This window comes from Octopus bimaculoides, chromosome 2, assembly GCF_046866305.1.
Source record: "Octopus bimaculoides isolate indiv1 chromosome 2, ASM4686630v1, whole genome shotgun sequence".
Lineage (NCBI taxonomy): Eukaryota > Metazoa > Mollusca > Cephalopoda > Octopoda > Octopodidae > Octopus > Octopus bimaculoides.
In genome coordinates, this window is record NC_142929.1 from 9,253,281 (window position 1) to 9,270,954 (window position 17,674).

General features: G+C 35.2%; 1 long non-coding RNA gene across 3 annotated transcripts in view; it reads right to left on the reverse strand.

The window, feature by feature from the left end:
• Window positions 1-17,674, reverse strand: part of LOC106876595 (uncharacterized) — a 92,422-nt gene that overhangs the window by 21,487 nt on the left and 53,261 nt on the right. For 2 of the 3 annotated variants that reach the window (XR_016238147.1, XR_008266470.2), the window contains exon 3: window positions 17,008-17,221. The exons of the other annotated variant lie outside the window; for it this stretch is intronic. This is a non-coding gene — a long non-coding RNA (uncharacterized LOC106876595). The remainder of the gene's footprint in view (window positions 1-17,007; window positions 17,222-17,674) is intronic. 3 annotated transcript variants of the gene reach the window in all.

The following is a 17,674-nucleotide window of genomic DNA, read 5'->3' on the forward strand; positions in this document are numbered from 1 at the left end:
AAGGGTAGAGTAAGAAATTCTGATTTTATGACAAGAGAAGATTTTACTATATCTGTGAGAAGAAGGGAAATTTTTTTGTAAAATATTCATGAATTTTTTTTTTTTTTTTTTTTTTTTTTGTTCAACAGGATGGAAAAGGTTAATGTAGAATTTTCGTTGAAAGACATTCCCTTACATAGTAAGGATACTTATATGTGGCTGTTAATCCACAGAACTAATGATTTTATTAGAAGAATGAGGTGGATTGCCTTCCACCATGATAGAAAAATGAAATACCCATCAACTGAAACACAAGATAGGACCTATTTTAAGAAGATGTTTAAGAGTAGAAAAAATCCACCTCCTAACCCACTACTAGAAAACTTTGAAAAAGATCTTTTTGATCTTATAGCTAATATAAAATATAGGAAGCATCCACTTAGAAAAAACTGTCATCTAAGAAAGCTTAAGGAATTCATCAAGTCAATACAGAACAAACCGGGCATTCTAGTCCCTGCTGACAAAACTGGAAACTTGTACCGACTGGATTATACTACTTATAAAAAACTGATCATGAAGGAGCTTAACTCCAAATACAAAATAACCTCTAAAAGAAATCTATCTGAGATCAACTTAAAAATCAAGAAAATTATGCAGGACTACGACCTAACAGATAGGACTGAACCACTGGTTCCAACTGAACCCAGGATTAATTTAAAAGATCATAAAAAGAATTTCGAAGATAACCCATCAGTGAGACTCATTTGCCCATCTAAGTCTGACATTGGCAGACTCAGTAAGCTTATACTTGACAGGATTCTACCTCAATTAGTTCCTAATTTGTCCTTAAAGTTATGGATCAATACAGAAGAAGCACTAGACTGGTTTAAATCTATTGACAATACTAAAAACTTCTCGTTTATTCAGTTTGATATAAATAATTATTACTCTAGCATATCCCCTATTCTCCTAAATAAAGCCCTCATTTTTACTATGAATCGCTCCCTCATTACTAGGGATAAGATAGACATTATTTTATTGGCTAGAAAAACCATTATAGAATTTGATAAAAAGCTCTGGACGAGAGCCGATACCCCAGAAAACTTTGATATACCAATGGGATCGAGCGATTCAGCTGAGGTTACAAACCTAGTAGGGACTTACCTCTTATATTGCTTAAACAAAGAAATCCCTGAACTAAAATGTGGTCTATATAGAGATGATGCTTTATTCATCATCCCTAGTAATAGCAACTCATTCATTGAGAGAATAAGAAAGAAAATCAGAAAATTTTTTTAAAGTTTTAACTTAGACATTACTTATGAATATGGTAATAAAATTGTAAATTTCTTAGATACCACTCTCAACATAGAAACTAGATTATACCACCCATATAGAAAAGAAAATGAAACTACTAGATATGTAAGTAGATTATCCAATCATCCACCTAATGTATTAAATTCTTTAGTTAATAATATTTCTGAAAGAATTACTAAATTATCTTCCAACATTGATATATTTAATTCTAATTCTAGCTACTATAATATGGCCTTGTCTAAAGCTGGATATACTCAAAATATTGCTTTCCTTAACCCTGGTAGAACATCTCTTCTTGATACAGATAATAATAATAATAATAATAATAATAATAATAATAATAATAATAATAATAATAATAGTGATAGTGGTGCACATGGCAACAATAACAACAATAATAGAGATAATAATAATAATAATAATCATAGATGTTATAACAAACCTAATAACTTAAATAGTAACAACAATGGACCAAATAAAAAACAACCCTATTTACCTAAAAATCTAACTAATAAGAAAAGTAATAAAGTGCATTTTAATAGTAAACTTAATAGCAAACTATATACTAACGCTAATAATAAACCTATGTTAATAGACAGTAATGTTGAATCAAATAAGAAAAATAGTAAACATCCCACAACTAAAAGAACTACTAATCACAATAATAATATTGTACTAGAAAATAATAGTAATCATAGCACACCCCATACCCACCCACACAATAAATTTAAGAGAAAAAATAAAAATTCTATCTGGTTAAATATACCCTTCAACTGTGCAATATCCACAAATATTTATAAAAAAAAAAATAAAAAAAAAAATTCATGAATATTTTACAAAAAAATTTCCCTTCTTCTCACAGATATAGTAAAATCTTCTCTTGTCATAAAATCAGAATTTCTTACTCTACCCTTCCTAATGTAGGTACAATCATAGCTAGGTTAAACAAAAAAAAACATCAAGTCAGCTAGAATTAATGAAATTACAAATAGTGGCCATATGAATGCAAATAATAATCCATCTAATACCAATAATGATGCTACCAATAATTATACAAATAGAAGTGAAAATAACAATAACGAAAGAAATTATGAAGATAGTAGCAATATACTTATTCCTATAAACCATAATTTCAACCAACAATTAGAATATATCAGTAACGACGTTACAGTTTTGACTGAAGTTGATGATAGACCCAACTCCAACAGAAGTAATAGTGATCAAAGACATAATTCATATAATATCAATAGGCCAAATGTGGAAGGAATAAGTCCAACTAATAGCGCATCAAGATATGAATTAAATAATGATGGTAATAGCCAATATATACCTAATAATAGAATTGAAGAATTGATAAATGATATTAGTGTAAATAATTGTAATAATAATAATAATAGAGATATTAGAAATAATATAGGTGGAGTTGATAACCCCACCATGTGCAACTGTAGAAAAAAGTCCCATTGTCCTTTATTTGGATTTTGTTGTACCCGCAACGTAGTGTACAGATGCATCATTAGTACTAGAACAGAGAATTATATTTATATAGGGTGTAGTATTAACCTGAAACAGAGAATATATAACCATAAATCTTCATTTAGACTTAGACATAAGGCAAATAGTACAACTTTGGCAAGTAAAATTTGGGAGTTAAAAGACAATAGTATTAATTTTAGCCTTAAATGGGAAATTATAAGAAAAGCACAACCTTATAGAAATAATAGATATGGATGTGAATTGTGTTCTATGGAAATATATGAAATTTTTAAACTTAGGAACAATCCTAATCTAATCAATAATAGATTAGACCTTAGGGTATCATGTGTGCATTGCTCTACTCGCACTTTTAATTTTTTTAAAAAATAGGACTTTTATTTAAACAACTAAAGTTATCAAAATTTATAGTACCTTACTTCTATTATAGTCATCTAGAACTATCAACTAGCACATATTTATTTTGGTAATTGAAACTTTACAACATATATTCCTGATCTCTATCCTTAACATCTAATCTACTTAAATCAGTCATCAGATTCCTGTATTGATTATCCTTGTTATTTCCTAACATCCTTTCTTTTCTCAGTCCCTTAAACATCAGTATACACATTATTATAAACTAATATAAATCCGATAATAATTTTTATCTTTTATTCACATTATATAAATAAGGCTTACCTATGTGTCTCCTAAATAGTATCATTATCGTCAGCTAATAAGTTTTTTTAAAGATAATTCAAAATAGTGTTCATGATCACTATTTGCTTAATATACTTAATATCCTTAAATTTTACACCCTATCCAGAGCTCCTGAATTCAATATTGACATTATTTCATGATTTTTGTGAAAGATAACTACATCTAATTTTATTTTATTAACATACCTCTTATTATGTAAACATTAGTTAGAATTCTGTTGTTGTCTGTACCACTATACTGTTACTCTATTCAGACTAAAAGTAAAAAACCTATTTGACCCATATACCTAGGGCTATAATTCCTCAACATTAATTCCTCAACATTTTGATAGTAATAAAATGACCTGATACTACTATGACCAGTGAAACCTCTAGATTCTAATACTTTTATAGCCTTGCCCATGCATACTGCTTACACCTTCCCTCTCTTTAGAAGTAATTGTCCCTTTGCTATCACCACTAGATAAGAAACAATAGAATTCTGAGACAGTTAAAACTTTTGTCTAGAATCAATTACTAGCCTGATAGACCCTGCTATGTCAAGATGGACTTAGATATTCTTCCTCTGCTCTCTCCCACTTGGTTTTAATATGTTGCCACATTTGTAATATGTCTTTTTTTCTACATTTTTTCGTGCAGCTGAAGATTGCTCTTCATATTGCATTTAAGGTAATGCTCACATTACTTAAATAAATTGAAGTAGCATGAAACGTGCGTACTGCAATCACTTTTGAAATCCGTGTTGCTTATTATTTGATTTTAATCACCCATCCTTTTGGGATGTGATATTCGGGTGCCTTCGCATAAGTACCATATTCAAGCCTTGAATCTATATCTAAACCGTATATATATATATATATATATATATATATATTATGAATTCAAATTATTACTCTCATAAACGCCCCTTTATAGAATTATTATTGACTGATATAAGTATTTATGCTATGTAACACAATTTTCCTCCTAGTTATTCAATATTGTTTGATAATTGCATATGATGTAATAGTATTGAAACTGGCTATTTCCCTTTCAATCTTTGCTTTTGTGACTTGTATAAGGATATTCTGAATTTTAACTGCTTCCCATGTATGAACGGACGAATTTACACATTTTCACTTCCTTCAATTCAGTAAAAACAAAACAACACAAAAGAACATAGGAAGTGAAATTAACGTGTATTTATAGAAACTGAACTCAAATGACAGAAGTGAATAGTTTCTTGAGATTTACCATTGCAATGTAATAGTTAGTCACGTTGAAACTCCAGTATATCTACGTATATATCCTCGTAAAAATGTTCCCATTTCCATACTTTCTACGTCTCCGTGTATTCCTTGAATTTACTATGAACGTAAAGGTTCTAGATTTTCAATGACCTCATACCACCCGATTCTCTGTAACTCTTCACCAGAATTTCAACTAGTGACTGTGACATTAAACCTTGAAGTTGCTTTCTTCTTTCTGCTAACCATCTTTGAGAAATTCCGTGCACTCTAGGACCTCCTTTATTAGTAGTGTGACAAAGGGAATTGCGTCAGATAACTTAGGGAATAAATCTTCAACGCTGTAGACTTATTAGCAACTGACATTACAGGTTGTTTCATAAAACCTAACTGCATGTGCAATAGTGGAAGCAACAAATTTCAGAGCTTCCAAAATGGTTCACAGTTGAAGTAAGTCCTTACAGAGAGAACAATGGACAGAGTTCCTTCTGTCTCAAAGTTAAAGATAGTATGAAAAAGTTACTGAAACTATTCTTCATACAACTGGAATAATCCAGTTTGAAGTTTTCATTAAGCTGCATCAAACATCAGGAATTCTTACATGGTCTTGTCACTGGTGCATTCTTTTTTCAGGTGTACAGAGTGAGGAACCAACAAAAGAAACAGTCGCTTTTTCCGGCCATGTGGCTCCAGGATGGGACATCAGTAAAGAGGCGTCACCCATGTGCATTACAGGTCATTCTTTTTGCGTTACAGATCTTTCTCATTCATTTATTTCAGTTCGACGGAAGCATAGCCGATCTTGTCGTGTGAAAAGCTCAGGTGTTGCTCCGTCTGATTTGCGAGGTCCATACCTTTGTCAAAACAGCTCCACTGATCCGAAATTTAGATTTGTGTGGTCTTGTTGGTTTGAATATTATTATGGCTTTATTTCTGTTACCTGTACCTCTGAAATTAAAACCTGCACCTAAAATGTGTTCGTCTTGTTCTAATTTGCTACTCCCGTTTGAAGAAAGTTTCTCTATCTCTTCCTTTCCAGCAGAATGTGTTCAAGGAACTTTGAACAATATAACACTGTGATTATCGATAATGGATATCCGGGCACAAAATAGCAGAAACCAACACAACATTTTGGGCGGCACTGTGCAAAAGGACCAATTGCTTCAGTGTTCCAGGGATTATTGGGCTACAATCTTCAAAGCTTTCTTTCCCCATTGTTCCATCCTTCGAAAGAGCAAAGCCAAATTTTCATGAAGATAATATAAATCTCGTTTACCGAGATTAATATGTCAGAGGTACTCCTTCATATTTCAAATATGATATATTTTTCTATAATATTAGAACTTTTAAAACAATATTTTGAAATTTAAAAACAAACATTATGATATTTTTTTTTAAAACAATCTCCTCTTCACACAAATAAAAGTTGTATCGAAGTTTTTCTTTTTCAGTGCTTGCAAGGGGAATCAAAAGTACACGATGTATTGTTCCAACAAAACATTTTCGCTGTTATATTAATATATTGGCTATAGACATAGCAAAATGAACATATAACTTGCTTGTAACCTCTTAGCGCATCTCTCATTTATGCAAATAGTCCTATCCATTAGGAAAAAAAAAACTGAAGTCGCGAGCTTAGGGTCCTTGTACTTATGTTCTTAATTGTAGTAATGAAAAGTTCCAGAAAAGTTTTGAATGTTAGAGAAAATTCTTGAAAGTCCAAAACTGTTTCCTTTTATGCAATTTATTCAGAAAACACTGTCTGGAATGTTCAGAAATATAGATAACTTTCAAAATAACAATACCAGCATCACAAAAGCAAAGTATAAAAAAAATCATTTCACATTTATTATATGTTTAGGTATGTGCAATAAATAAATTACACAAATATATTGTCCAAGAATAAAAAGCGTAATATTCGTTTACTAGAAACATATATTTGCAAAAACAAAATATTTTGACATTAGTGATTTATGACTACATAAGTATTTTATGTACTTCACCACAGATATGAGGTATCTGAAAAGGCAAACAAATTAGGTAGCACACATAAAGATTAGGGAGATTTGAAATATTGGTATTAGTTAATTGTTGATATATGTTTTTCACTTTTTGGTTATCTATAGTCATAAAAGTGACAAGTAGAGAAACAGAAGCAGAGAAATAAAACAAATAGCAAGAGTTCAAATGAAAGACTGCATTTACGACTCCAAACTTACGGAGACAATAGTTACATATCGCCTGAGGAAAAACAACTAGATCTCATAATGCAGGGAAACAGTTGCATAATCAAGTACCTGTACTCCTGGAGAACTACGTTGCGTGGAAACAATTGTAGTCATTGAAAACTAAACGTCCAACAGTACCACTTCTTGTTGACTCTAATTTTTTCAGTTATATATCCACACACGACAAATGCCAAACCGCAAACCTGGAAGTACTTATAATACTACTACTGGGTAGCACAGATGGACGAGCTTTATACTATACTCTATTCCGTTCTTAACAGATTATACCATAATTATATATATAATAATAACAATTATTATTATTAGTTGTGGCAGTAGCAATTTTATCAACGAATTATCGTTCTTGTTTATGAAATTCTTTGATGCAGATCATATATTATATATATACACCATCATCATCCTTCGTCCATCGTTGTCAACGAGGACCAAGAACATCTACTGGGAGAAGAAGATAGGCATGATGTGGCCAATCAATCCGATGCCTGCTAGAAAGGCTTTGTCACACGTTCGGCACAGGTGGTCTGTTAGAACAGAACGGAAACAGTTGACTCTGGACGTGAACAGTTCTCGCTTTCTTTCTTTCTTTTTTTGCTTCCTTGCACTTGTGTTTCCCAGGTGTCAGGCTGGTCTCAAAGTTTTTCTGTCTATTTTAATATGTTTGTGTGTGTGTGTGTACGTGTTATATATGATTTGTTTTTTGTTCGGGTAGGTCGACAAGTGTGTTACAATATTGTATATTCTGATTAATATATCATTAGGGAAGGCCTCTGCATTATTCTTCAGATGAAAGAGTAAAGTATGGAAAGAAATATATTTCACAGCACCAATACATGAAAGTTATTTGAGCGGATGATAATTACTTCCAGTTGTTCATGTCCAGATTAATTTATAGTACGGGCATTACTTCCAATTAATTTCTTTGTACTGACTAACATGAAATGGCATTATTTCATTTAAAATTGAGGTGATTCGAGATTTAAAACAAAACATCATTTATGGCAAGTGGGCGGTGAATTGCTACAATGCTGGTGAGTTGAATTATTGAAGTATCAATATTTTACTTTGATTATAGAGTAGAAAGTTGAAATTAAGTTTGATGAATTGAAGTAGAATTAAAAGTTGAAATAGTAGCGACAGAGGTTGCTGAGGTGAAAGTTATTTCACCTTTGGTGATATAAAAGAGTGACGCATCTAAAATTGATTTTTAAACTAACAACGGGGAAAAGAAGGCGTTGTACGTGCGTTCGTGCTCTTATGAGTTAATCCTTAATATCTTCCCATTTTTTTAAAGCAGCTGTTTTCATGAGCGACTGCATTGATCGGACACCTCTCTCCACATATTTGAATAGTCCGAAAGTATGACACTTTACCTAATTGTACATAATCTGCAGTTTTTTTTTTTAATGACAATTCTCTGTGGTTTACTATAATAGAGAAACGTCCAATTTTTAAGTTAGAAGAATATTCAGTTTTTACAGCACTGCATCTCTTTCAATAACCAAACATAGTTTAATGGTTGAAATACCTCTCTTTTGGTCATCTTCCCGGATGAAATGCTTTGTTGAAATATCTTTCGGAAATTTATTTTCCTTTATACTGTCATCACTTCTGAAAATCAAACATACATACTATGCATATTTGCTTGATTTTCAGACGCCTTCTCTGCCCTATAGGTTATTGCATTAGTTTTCGATCAGCAATCAAAGGGATATGCGTGTATATATTTGGGATCTTTTTTAAAACGGGGGTCACATTTTTCATTAACGAAACACTTTGAAACTTGGAACACTGGTAGAATGTGTCATATAAAACATCTTTTTCTCTTAGTCTTCTTAAAAAAAAAAGAAATCCATAAATTATTCCATGTTAAAGTTGTCGTATTTCTGTAATTTCAACCAATCACTGACGTCCATTCAGCCGATATACATTAAGTGCCGACTACATAAACAAACGATTCTGAAACAATTAACCCTAACCCTAACCCTAACCCTAACTCTAACCCTAACCCTAACCCTAGGGTTAGGGTTAGGGTTAGGGTTAGGGTTAGGGTTAGGGTTAAAGCAAATTTAAAATGAAAAAAGCAAATAAAACGAAGGTATGGAGATTAAATACACTTTACATCGCTTAATGAGCCAAAGGAGTAAATGTAAACAACTGAATACTTGTCAGTGATTGGTTGAAATTATCGAAATAAGACAATTTTTTACATGAAATAAATTCGAATACAAAAATATTTTTCTGTTCTATAACACAAAATAGATAAGTATACGAAGTTTGAAAGTCTTTCGCTACCAAAAACACTACGTAAAACATTAATGAAAAATGTGGCCCCCGTTTTAAAAAAGATCCTATATTTGTATATACAGTTTGTCTCGCTTGTTAGCTTATTGTCATTAATTATTTTAATATTGGCTGTAAAACTGTCGATAAAATCTTATATATAATTGCTAAATAATTTTCCATAAGAGCGATTAACAGGGAAACAGTTATTCAATATATTTAAAGGCGGTGATCTGGCAGAATCGTTAGCATGACAGGCGAAATGCTTAGCGATATTTCGTCTGTCTTTACGTTTTGAGTTCAAATTCCACCGAGGCCGGCTTTGCCTTTGCCTTTCATCCATTCGGGGTCGATAAATTAAGTACCAGTTGCGTACTAATCGACTGCTCCCTCCCCTAAAACTTCGGGCCTTGTGCCTAGAGAAGAAAATAATTTTTTCATACATTTAATAAAGTTTTGCTAACTTATATTTCGTATTCAAAGAGAAGAGATGCAAACAAGATTGTATCACGGATATATATATATATATATATATATATATATATATATATATATATATATATATATATATATATATATATATATAGAGAGAGAGAGAGAGAGAGAGAGAGAGAGAGAGAGAGAGAGAGAGCGATATTTATAGAAGCGCTGAAATGCGTGAAAATTACCCCAGCAATTAGGGCTCGTTTTCCACTAATATTAAAAATTCCTTTATCAAATAATATAGTGTATAGGGTGCCATATATATAAGTGTTGGAGCTACTTGCAGAGTAGCAAGAACCACCTATCGTTGAAATGAAGAAAAAAAAAATACTTATTGCTATATCGGGGATTTCATTACGTATGTTTTAATAACGAATAATCGATCAATCATTTTGTCAGATGAAAAAGTATCGAAATTCAAAATCAATTGAAATGTTTCCCTTATATAGCAAAGGAGCACGCTCCAACCTAAAATGAAAAACAAAAATTTCTAATAATGACGAGGCAAGCAATCGATAAAAGATAAAAGCAAATATACCAAGGAGGTCGCAGAGAGACCACAGAAATCAAAGGAAAAGCAATACTAACATATAATAATAAATAAAAACAATAAATAGGAAATAAATAAAAGCAAGTTCATACTTATTGGTATAAACATACTTATGATATATATATATATATATATATATATATATATATATATATATATACGCCCACATAGTCATAGAAATATCAGAATGAAATAAATGAGTAATGAGGATGTAAAACAAATAAGGTTGAAGAAAATAAGGTAATAAATATTAAATATAGATGTAAAAATAGAATATAAAAATAAAGAGATAAAATAAACTGGATGGAAATAAATGGGGAAAATTAACAACAAAATCAGGAAAAGGAGACCAGGGTAGCATGTACAGAAGATAACGATAGTAGGGTATCGAATTATGAGTAAGGAATATTATAAATACTAATATCATATCAATATCATAAAATATTCAGAAGAGAAAGTATATAACCTATATTAACAACAATAACAACAACCATAAGAATAACAGTTCTTTTTTATTATAGATACAAGGCCTGAAATGTTTTAGGGGAAGTCGAAAAATAAAGTCGGTCTCTGCGGAATTTGGATTCAGAACTTAGTGACAGAAGAAATGCCGCTACGCATTTTGCCCGACGTTCTAACGATTCTGTCAGCCTGCTGCTTTAGCGATAAAAACGATTCCTTGTATAATAGGCACGAGTGAAGATGCATGGCTTAGTGGTTCGGGTATTGGACTCACGATCGCAAGATGTTGGTTTCGATTCCTGAACAGAGTGATGAATTGTGTTCTTGGGCAAAACACTTCATTTCACTCTGGTCTAGTCTACAGAGCTGGTAAGAATGAGTAATTCTGGGCCGCACCAGCGTCCCGAACAGGGAAGGAATTATATACACTAAAGAAGCTGGCCCTATTTTGGGAGTAATGCCGACTAACCACTGTTAACACAATGCCAGGATTTTTAGGGGAGGTGAAGGTTTAGTCGGTTATATCGACCCCAGTGGTCCACATGTACTCATTTTATCGACGCCGGAACATGAAAGACAAATTATTTGCAATGCACGTTTCGGCTGATGTACTCTTCAACCTTCATCAGGTGTTCTAGTGGAATTTCAAGGTGAGGAAACCTATCCGTCCTTTGTAAATAATGTACATAATTCCTCATCTCAAAAATATAGAATAGCATTTATTTCTTTATTGCCAACAGGGGCAAAATATAGAGGTGACAAACAAGGACAGACAAAGGGATTAAGTCGATTACATCGACCCAACTACGTAACTGGTACTAATTTAATCGACCCCGAAAGGATGAAATGCAAAGTCGACCTCGGCAGATTTTGAACTGAGAATGAAATACCGACAGACGAAACACCGCTAAGCATTTCGTCCGGCGTGCTAACGATTCTTTTCTTTTCTACTCTAGGCACAAGACCTGAAATTTTGGTGGTAGGGGGCCTGTCGATTAGATCAACTCCAGTGCGCGACTGGTACTTAATTTATCGACCCTGGAAGATTTAAAGGCAAAGTCGACCTCGGCGGAATTTGAATTCAACTCACAACGTAAAGACAGACGGGATCTTTCCCTTTCCATTAGCAGCTCGATTAATTAAATGTCTTTAAATAAACACTTTAAAACTTCATATGCTGGTAGAATGTATCATATAGACCATCTTTTACTCTTAGCGTTGTTGAGAAAAGTTTCTATTTACGAAGTTATTTCGTGTTAAAATTGTCGTATTTCGGTAATTTCAACCAATCAATGACGTGTATTCAGCTGAATAAAATTACTGCAGTTATTTGTCAACAACTTCCGGCGGTGTATATTTCGTTTGTTATTTATGACATATTTCATCTAAGTTACGTTCGTATGAATAAACGAGTGTATCCGAAGCACGTTTACTTCACGACACCGCCATAATCGTTCGTGCATTTCTGATGCTTTTAGGTTTTTTTTTCTGTTTTCCTGAAATGTTTTGCACCCCTCCAATTTCTTCATTGTTCACTATTTTCCGTAACCCTAACCCTAACCCGAAAACCCCAACCCTAACTCTAACCCCAACCCTAAAACCCTAACCCAACCCTAAAACCCTAACCCAACCCTAAAACCCTAACCCAACCCTAAAACCCTAACCCTAATTGTAAAACCCTAACCCTAACCCTAAAACCCTAACCCTAACTCTAAAATCATATCCCTAACCCTAAAACCTTATCCCTAACCCTAAAACCCTAGCCCTAACCCTAAAACCCTAAAGCTAAAACAAGTACAAACGCACGAACGATGTCATAAATAACAGTGACAAACGAAATATACACCGCCGATAGTTGTTGTTGACAAGCAATAGCAGTAATTGTTTTCACCTCAATAGATGTCATTGATTGGTTGAAATTACCGAAACACGACAATTTTAACACGAAATAACTTCGAAAATAGAAACTTTTCTCAACAATGCTAAGAGTAAAAGATGTTTCATATGACACATTCTACCAGTATATGAAGTTTCAAAGTGTTTAGCTAAAGAAATTTGATTAATCGAGCTGCCCATGAAAAGGAAAAGGTCTGACAGATGGAAATACCGCTAAGCATTTCTTCCAGCTGGCTGCCCTTCTGTGTGTGCGCGTGTGTGTGCGTGTGTGTGTATGTGTGTGTGTGTGTGAGTGCGTGTGTGTGTGTGTGTGTCATTGTGCCATTGATTGTCCCACATCCTACCGCTTGACAACCGGTGCTGTTGTGCTTACGTCCCCGATAACTTAGCGGTTCGGCAAAAGACCCGATAGAATAAGTACTAAGATGTTAAGAAAATTACTGTGGCCTATACATATCATTAAAAATTCTTCATCACGGTGCCTCAGCATGGCCGCAGCCTAATGACTAAAACAAGCAAAAGATAAAAAAAATCTGTGTGTGTGTCTGTGTGTCTGTGCGTTTTGGTAGGTGTTTGAACGACTGGGTTGCTTACATCTTATTTCAATGTGCTTTTTGGAAATATATAAGAGTTAAGTCATTATTGATATATAATGTAGAAGGTGCGTCGAGCTGGCAGAAACGTTAGCTTGCCGGGAGAAAATTTCAGCGGTTTTGTTACGTGTGAATAATTCTGTGGTGTATTCTTTGCTTGAAGGTTAGCGTTGAAATTGTTGTTGCTGAATTCTTTCATTGTTGTGTTTAATACCGTTCTGCGTGTGACAGACGGAGTGAATTTTTATTCCCCTCTATGAGGTGGGGAATTATCAATTATTTTGTGGTGTTTTTCCATAATTTATTTTGTTAAAAATGAATACTTCTTCTGTAGAAGAAACAACTGTGAAAAGACCTGTGAAATATTAAGTATGCCGGCGGCAGAAAAACTTGTCGAACCGGCAAAAAAGTTTAATTTTGCAGCTGCGGCTGGAGTGGAAAAAGAAAAACTGTATTGACAAAAATGTAATAATGAAACACCAAAACATGTTTGCAAAGGAGGGATACGACGTAAAAGCCACCCTCCCGAGTGAAATTATAGAAGGAACCGCGAAAAAAAAAAAAATAGACGTATTTAAAACTCTTGTGAAGGAAAAGAAACTAGACAAAGCACCAAAAGAAGCTATATAAAAATGCCTACAGCTGATCTGGCAAAATATAGAATACTTGACCAGAAGCAAACGCTTTGTCACGGTAGTAGTGTATTTCAAAAGTGAAGACAAAGCAAAAACACACTCAGTAAAACCTTTGAAAACCACGGACTTTGTATTGCTGCCAACATACTTAGGCAGGCGCACGTGAAAAATCACGATAGGAGAAATCCTGTCAGAAATAAACGCATCATGGCTACTACTCTCAGCCCTACTAATGGGGATAGAAGAAGAAATAACGATATTAGAGGCCTCAAAAATACACCAGCAGAACTGGAAGGCGCAAGACCTCGACGTCCTTATCCAAGTGTCGCCTCAGACCCTGGAAATGATCGTAGAGAACATACACCTGGGAGAAGAAACCACCTTACAGCTAATGGTGGAGGGGAGAAGACCCTAGTGCTTCGAATGTGGAGAGAAAGGCCACATTCGGGCAAACTGTCCTACCGGTAAGGTGGAGACGCCCCTCAAAAAGGACGCAGAAGCGACAGAGACACACAAGACCGATCAGCAGGCTCCCAGCAATGAAAACATTCAAACAGCTGGGAGCGAACACGGATGGTCTACGGTAAAAAAGGAAGAAATTAACCAAAAGGAAGAACTCAAATCCCCCCCCCCATCCAGCTTTAATAACGATTCTGGCAAGGGAGGAGTAGTGGTCCATCTAGACAAATCAAAGGCTTTTGATAGGGTCGACCATCATTACCTGCGAAAATTGGGCGACATCCCGAGACAGCCAGGTTGAGGAGAGTCCGTTTCAACGCCCGCGGACATCACCATCATCGTAACCGAAATGGATCACCTACAGAGGGTAGGCAATGTCATTCAGGAATATGAGACGGTGGCAGGAGCAAAGGTTAATCGTGAAAAGGCAGTCGGCTTGCAGTTCGGCACCTGGAGAGGCAAGTAGATGCCTCCTGACAGCGTCGTGGGACGTTTGATGGAGGGTCCGATTAAGTTGCTAGGCGTCTGGCTTGGACCAGGCCTCCAAATAGAGAAGAACTGGGCCGAGGTAGCGAGCAGAGTGGCCCACATAGCTAAGACCTGGTCTTGGCGGTGGCTATCCCTGAAAGGGAGGGTGGAGGTGGCCAATGTGTTCATCGCATCCATCATCGCCTACCGCCTAACCGTCGCTCCCTGCCTTGATTCGTGGTTGAGAAAGCTGGAAAAACAGTTCTTTCGCTTCTTGTGGAAGGGTTTGAATCCGTTTGTGAGACGCTCTATTTGCTGCCAACAACTGTTAAAGAGTGGGCTAGGGATGCCTTGGCTGATGATGCGCAGGCACGCGCTGAGGTTGAGGCATCTGTGGTTCCATTTGGATGGTGATCGGGTGTGGTCTCCGCTGGCAAAACAGATGCTTCCCAAGTTCACTTGTTTCGGTGGACAGGATACCTGGTCCTATCGTAGATCGAATTTGGGTATATGGTTTACGGAATGTCGTAAGGCTCTCCAGACATTCCATCTCTCGGACAACGCCTGCGGCAGTGGTTTTGTCACATTCTTCTATAGAGGGTCGGTAGAGGCGACATGTGACGACACCTTGGGGGAAGCCCTAGGTCTCGATGATAATCAACTAGCCAGTCTGTTCCAACGTATATTCGGGCTGAAGACGCTGGGTAACTTCCAGAAGTCTTTGGCATGGCAATGCAACCGTGGAGCCTTACCTGTCCGGGACAAGCTCGCAAAGCATAGTGGCCCTAGCCCACTGACCTTTCCAAGATGTGGCGGGACAGGAAAACAGTCTCGCACGATATTGTTCAGTGTTCGGAGGTGTCAGATGTGCGGACTTATGCCGAACAACTGTTATCAAGTACAGGAAAAGTACAGCTATCCACTGAGTCAATAGTAAAAATTGACCCACCGGATTTCATATCGAAAGAAGGTAAGAATTACTTTCTCATCGTAGTAGCAATCAGTAGAGAGGTGATTTGGAAGACGCGAATGAAAGGGTTAATAATAGGCATTTTTATCTCTGTCCCTGGCTTGGTGAATTTCTTCACCTTCCAGCTAAGAAGGAAAATAGGGTTAGAGAAAAAATGCCTATCTGCGAAAATGTTTCAAGATCGATGGAAGAATGAGGCACGAATGCTGCGTATGGATGAAAACGCACGAATACAACGCAGGACGAACCCAAAGCATCAGTGCCGACACGGGGCTCGTGGGATCCGAGTACATCCCCCCTCCCCAATCCACTCTGTATTGTTGTCTTGTATGTGTTATCATTCGAACTATTTATATTTATGTAAAATTTCTAAATTCATCTTTTGTTAACTCATGCATGAAATCTGACCCCATATCAGATTGTAATGTCCCCTCATTATTGTCTCCTTGTGGGAAAAAAAAATTTCCGAAATGCTTAGTGGTATTTCGTCTGTAGGTATTTCGTTCTGAGTTCAAATTCCGCCGAGGTCGACTTTGCCTTTTATCCTTGGACATGTGTCTACTGCTATAGACTCGGTCGGACCAAAGTCTTGTGAGTGGATTTGGTGGAGGGAAACTGAAAGAAGCCCGTCGTATATATATATATATATATATATATTATATATATATATATATATATATATATATATATATATATATATATATATATATATATATGTGTATGTATGTATGTATGTGTTTGTGTGTCTGTGTTTGTCCCTAAATCATCGCTTGACAACCGATGTTGGTGTGTTTACGTCCCCGTAACGTAGTGGTTCGGCTAAAGAGACCGATAGAATAAGTACTAGGCTTACAAGGAATAAGTCCTGAGGGGGATTTTATTTACATTATTTACATTTGACGGATATTTGTCCTCATCTTGTCTGTTGTTAACACAGCGTTTCGGCTGATATACCCTCCAGCCTTCATCAGGTGTATTGGGGAGCCCAGTTTCGAAATTTCCCCAATACACCTGATGAAAGCTGGGGAGTTTATCAGCCAAAGTGTTGTGTTAACAACAAACAAGATTAGGACAAATATTTGTCAGATGTAAATAATGTAAATAATGTACATAATTCCTCATCTCTTAAATATAGAACTGACGTTGAATTGTTCGACTAAAGGCGGTGCTCCAGCATGGCCGCAGTCAAATAACTGAAACAACTAAAAGAATAAAAAAATATGTTTGGGAAATTCAACAACATACCTTTTCGTCCCTCTCCGCGAAATATTGTTTCCTTACTCACTGTACAATTCGACTCTCTTTTTTCTAATGCAATATCGAGATTTACAGAGAATTCAAATTCCGCCGAGGTCGACTTTGCCTTTCATCTTTTCGGGGTCGATAAATTAAGTACCAGTTGCGTAGTAGGGTCGATCTTATCGATTGCCTCCCTCCTTCAAAATTTCGGGCCTTGTGCCTAGAGTAGAAAAGAATATCGAAATTTACATCTCTCCGGTGTTTTCCGTCCTGAGAAACAATGCAATTATATTTGCTATGAAAAATATCTAATATATCGCAGGATGAAACTATGTTATATCCACAGCTACAAATATCCTAATTATTTTTAGTATGTCTACTGACAAGAAAATCCAGAATCAACAATTTTCATATTGCAATTATTTCCTCGGATTTGGCGTAGGCGACCGATTTATTTTATCTATAATTATTGTGTAAATTGAATAAATCTTTTCCTGATTTACATAGAGATGATAGCATTGTAGTCATTTTCTGATTTAGAAAGGTTAACAAAATACTTTCAGCTTATTAATACATTTTGAGCATAATATTAAAATTGCAAATTTTCTAGATCGACGCTCATCCCTAAGTCAAGATTATCACCTCTTCTGTAAACTGGATTAATGGTAGTAGG